The sequence below is a fragment of the Etheostoma spectabile genome, chromosome 15, assembly GCF_008692095.1.
Source record: "Etheostoma spectabile isolate EspeVRDwgs_2016 chromosome 15, UIUC_Espe_1.0, whole genome shotgun sequence".
Lineage (NCBI taxonomy): Eukaryota > Metazoa > Chordata > Actinopteri > Perciformes > Percidae > Etheostoma > Etheostoma spectabile.
In genome coordinates this window covers 26,975,960-26,981,462 of record NC_045747.1, presented here as the reverse complement: position 1 = coordinate 26,981,462, position 5,503 = coordinate 26,975,960, and the positions used below count along the sequence as shown (strand labels likewise).

The following is a 5,503-nucleotide window of genomic DNA, read 5'->3' as shown; positions in this document are numbered from 1 at the left end:
TGGGATTCATGAAACGTTCGTATCACACCAGTCAGAGAGTAAGAATGGCCGTACATTGATAAATGCAGTATATGCTTGGTTTTCAGGCGTTGCCCCTACAATTTACAACATGGCGAGACGCAATCCGGCTGAGAAGTGGAACTTTTCAGAGGTGGAGATTGAAAGCCTGATATCTCAGGTTCATTTGCACTAATGTGTGTCCTATTTGGCAGCCTGAAAACTGGTATCAAAGGCTGTAGGAAGAATGCAGATTGGAAAGGGATCACTGATGCGGTCAGGGTTGCCATAGTTAATCGGAGTCCAGCTGAGGTTATTTAATTTATACATCCTTACATGTATGCTATAGTCCTAACAGTAATTCACAGGTTTATATTGCAAGTCTCTTAAGGCCTATATCTAAATAATCACACAGTAATGTTTTTTTTTTTTCCTCATGTTTCTTTTCATCGGTCCGAGCAGAGCTGCGAGGGAGAGCACAAGTCCTCTGCCTCCTCCGTGCTAGACCACCACCCCGACCCTGTCTCCTGACAGCAGAGGTGCTGGAAAAACAAGGAGAAATAAGTCGGTCATTGGCAGAAATAAATCACTTTTGGCCATAAACGAAACTTTAAAAGAGAAACAAAAATCTGAAGAATAACTTAAAATGTCGTGCATTGTCATGTTACTTGTATTGAAGATAATTGCCAAACATAACACTATACCTTTTACCAGTGAATAATGATATCCGGTCTCCCTTGTATAGCCCCAGTTGGACCCTGCTCTCTGGACATCAAGTCATCTGGCTCCATCACTACATTTATGGCACCCTGTTGCCTGAGTGATGTGCAGAAACCCACAGGCTCATACAATGTTGCAAACTTTTCCTGCCATGTAACCCATTGCAGGCCCCCCCCCCCCCCCCCCCCCCCCCCCCCCCCCCCCCCCCCCCCCCTGCCCATGCAATACAAAGCCATCTGCCCTTAATCAATCCAATGCAGCCCTCCACTGTGCCCGTGTGCATTGTTGTACTGGCACATAGCTATCTATTAAAAGAGTCTGAGCTGCCGTTTCCGATAAGTGACAACTGATAACTTCTCCTTCTCCTGTCAATTGGGACTCTGAATGCTGCACGGGAAGTCCACACTGACTCGAAAAATTGCGTTCACTAGTTCTAACTTGACATGAGATTTGATCGTAGCCTCCGCTCTCGTCCATAATGATAAATACCGAGCTTTGCGAGGAAATTACCGTACATACGTTTTGTAAATGAGTGAGTTTTGAGTGACATTTCATTCAAAAATCTGGAGGTGAGAGTCCAAGGAACCCCTTTTAAAAGGGCCATGCCAGTTTCTCCCTTGCCAAAATGTAGCCGGTTCTTTAACCCCCTTCCTGACAAGCTAGCATGACATAGTTGGTACCAATGGATTCCTTTGGTCTTCTAGTTTCAGAGACTAGATCATCAATTCTGGATTCTATTTTCTGTATTCATTCTCAAAAAATTTTTTGAGGAAAAGGAATAAGTATAAAGGTTGTGTAATACAGAGAAAGAAAGACTCGAAGGGTAACACTTTAAAGAAAAAGTTTGAATGTGTCAAAAATAGACACAAAAGGCAGCACTAGATTGGCTTAATTAGTCTGAAGAAGAGTCCAAGGAGACGAAAGGTAACGTCTCTAAAAATAGAGCCGTGAAGGGTAGTGACACTGAGGGTGATCACAAAAGGTAGCACTAAAATTGACTAATTAATGTGAAGGTAGTCTCAAGTGGATTAGGGTTAGGGTTTTATCTGTCTTAATGTTTTTATTTTTAACTGTTTACACTTGTGTTTTATCTGTTTAACTGATTTTGTGTGAAGCACTTTGAATTGCCCTGTTGCTGAAATGTGCTATACAAATAAAGCTGCCTTGCCTTGGCTCTAATATGTGTCGTATGTTTGTCATATGCATCAAATCTAATGTTCATTGTTTGTTTTTAAATGGGGAGCCCAGGAAGAGTTGCTGCCTGGGCACAGCTAATGGGGATCCTTTAATAAACTAAAGTACTGAAATCCAAGCCTCTCCATGAACACCACAACTAACTAATTTTGCTCTTCTCAACTTTTTAATGTTAAACCAACTCTGATTCATTGTCATGTCATAATTGTCCTACTGGCCGCCAGACTGAAGCAGAAGCAGAAAAGTGAAGCAGACTAAGTGACTTACTGACTAGAAGCAACGATTGTGAGAAGAGAATGTGTTTCTGATTCGTCGCCACGTTTCCCCACCAAATTGCATTAACGTTTGACCATAGACAAGATGATCACTCTTTTCTACACATGTAAAACAGCCTGCTTGAGTCACACCATCACCAGTGTGTAAAACTGCTGCTAAAGTGTTAATAATGAAAAATACAGAATACTACTCTGTTTATTGCTTTTAAAAAAACAAGCTTGTACACCAACTTTGTGCCAGGTGTGTGCACATTTGGATACTAGCTGTATATAAAGTAATTCATGTATTACGAGTCACTTTAGTTTTTTTATTATTCTTCCCAGTCTCAGTATTCCCCCGTGACCTGTAGTCTAATATAAATGGACAAACAGGTTGAGCACGTGCTTATTATTCTGTTTCAGGGTTTGTGTGTGAAAGTGGTGTCGCCCGATTTCACCGCCTGTCCCCTACAAATTACATTCTGAAACCATCCGTTACACTTGATTTAGCATTTCCAAGAGCTACAGGCGGTGTGGCGCACGCCGCACACTCATTTCAAAACACCAGCGAGCTCCTGTAATCAGCTCAAAAAGGTGGTTGGGCGACTGAGCTGCCTTTGAGCCAACACAAATTCCTTTATAGAGTTGAATAAATGGGACGCTGGTCACCTTGGTTAATTGCCTTTGTAAGAAATGTCAGGCAGGGCAAACAGGGGACTCAGGATGCAGGACTCAGACACGCAATCAAACAAAATGGATTTATTGTACACAGATGTACAAACAAACAGGCAACAGTCTCAAAAAACACTGGCAGGCAGTAGACAAAATAGTAAATCTGGCGAAAGTATCTAAAAACGCTAAACTCTGACTCAGGTCAACAAACAGGCGAAAGATCAAAACGCTTACAAGCTAACGGGGGAAAAGGCAGAGGCCCGAACTACGTATCAAGATCCACATGCCCTGGATTTGCCCTGGAGCTGGGCATGACAAAATTGGAAGTCATTTTGCTTTCTGACTGTATGTCTCTAAGTGGGCATCCACACAAAACGCAGGTATTTCCAATCATTTGAATTCAATTGGATGGCGTGGGGGGGGGGAGGACAGGAGGACACGCAAAAAAACGCGAAGGGCTTGTGGCAAAAAACGTAGACCTTCTCAAGTTCTGGAGAAACGCAACCCCCCATCAGGCTGCTGTGGCCAATCGTGTAAATGTCCTTGTACAGGAAACAGAAAAACGTCACTCCCTCTATTGCCGCCACAAGACAGTTTTAAAACACCAAACAACAAAGCACATTGGATCTGACACCGAGATCTGAAGGAAAACAGTAGTTGCGTAATATAAAGTCTACTTGTACCACCTCATCTTGCTTTGTCAGACCTTCCTCCACAGCATGTCCACACAGCATTCTAGGATGGGAGAAAAACATGCTCTGGTTCATTGGCATTTCTTTAGACCAATCACAATCGTCCTGGACGTTGCTAAGTGCTGGATGGAGAAACGGTGCCTCTGCAAAATAGCATCGGGAAGGAACTTGTTTTGGTGGAACATGTGTACGTTCAAAGGTTGTTTTAGTCGTGCAACAGAAAACTCAGATTGGACAGATAGTCTAGCTAGCTGTCTGGATTTACCCTGCAGAGATCTGAGGAGCAGTTAACCATAGTCCTCAGAAATCCACCAGAGGTTAGAACGCCAACCCAGCAATGGAACAATCCCAGAAGTGAAACGTTGTGGATATAGACTTGGGGGTTAAGGATGTCACACGAACGGGCCGTTTTATTGACACTGACCCCACTGGGTGACTACGGCTCAGTGGTAGAGTGGTCGCCTGCCAATTGGAAGGTTTGTGTTTTAATCCCTGGCCGTACAGTACCATGTTGAAGTATGTGAACCCTGACTTGCCATCGGAGTGTAAATGTGTGTGTGTTTATCTGATGAGCAGGGGCCAACTTGTAAGGCAGCCTTGGCCACAGTGTGTGAATGTGTGTGTATGTAAAAGCTTTGAGTTGTCATTAAGACTAGAAAAGCGCTATATAAGAACAGTCCATTTACTGCACAACCACCAGATCGCTGTTTTCACTGTCAAAACGCATCCTTACTACAGCTGCCTGCTTGTTGGGATTTTGATAGGCTTTATGTGTGTCTCCTGAAATGGCTTAATCTCTCCCAAGCTCTCTATCCGCCCACACAGCTACATTTGTGCGGGTGTTAGCCTTCTTTGTAGAGTGAAAAGAATGTGTTATTGAAATGACCATTGCATTAGTATTATCTTTTTTAGCATGGAAGCAGTATTTGCATTTTAAAGAGCTAGAAATTATCCAGAGAACCCTTGAGCTTCCGATTCATTTGTTCTGAAATCATATTGCTCTCAAGTGCTTGACAAACTGTCATTTGAATAATGCATTTGATATCTTAGCTCATTTTATTTGCATATGCTCAATGAGAAATGATGTATGTGTGTACGTTGAGCGGAAGCACAATTCTTCAGTGAGGGTACAATAACAGCCAAATGTTTTGGTTCATTTTTTTGTGTGTCTATTTCTATTGTTTATTTAAAATGTATTTATTTCAAATATTTGCGTGTGTTCACAGATGCAGTACGTGCTGAGCTTTAGCCCGTAAGATTGGTGCTCTTTGTGTGGATGTGTTTTGGTGTTGGATATCAGTCTCTCATCCCCATGACTCTACCTCCAGCGGCACTGCTGCTAAGAGTGAAAATACTTTGGTGCTTCAGAAGGTGCCCTGAGGCTCCGATCCCAGGTCAGCCCGTGCACTCTCAAACCTCCAAACCTAAAAGCAGGGAAGGTGATTAAGCTGAGATGACATCAGATCTGCATCCTGAGGCACTGTGAGCTCAGTCTGGTTTTGGCCTGTATCATCCTGAAAGTGATACGGAAAATGTTACAGGTCCGACCAGGTAAGAGTGTCATTGTGACTTTTATGTAAAAGTGACCAGGGTGCTTATTCAGACATTAGCCTGGCAGGTTAAAGGGTAACTTGGTTTTTTTCAACCTGGAACCTATTTTCCTGTGTATAATAAACCTTAATTCACCCATTTACATGTGGAAATACGCTAAATGTATTGTTCATTTAAATGGAGTCTGGTTGGTTTGGCAATGGCGATTTCTGAGCTGTTTCTGTTCAACAAAAAGGTGTATCTCTGTAGGGATCCTTAACGTAATGTTTTAAAACACTTAGAATATTAATTTGAGTCTTTCAGTTAGTCTGGCTATCACCAGACCAAGCCAAACTCAAAAGATTTGAGATTGAGCGTTGGTCTGGGGAGTCTGCTCTGTATTTTCTCAGCACAAGAGGCGTGACCAACAGGCATAGTTCAAAT

The 5,503-nt window shown here is 42.6% G+C and overlaps 1 long non-coding RNA gene across 1 annotated transcript in view; it reads left to right on the top strand.

Annotated features, from left to right (window-relative positions):
* LOC116702903 (uncharacterized) overlaps positions 1-5,503 on the top strand; it is a 13,028-nt gene that overhangs the window by 7,316 nt on the left and 209 nt on the right. The window lies entirely within an intron of this gene.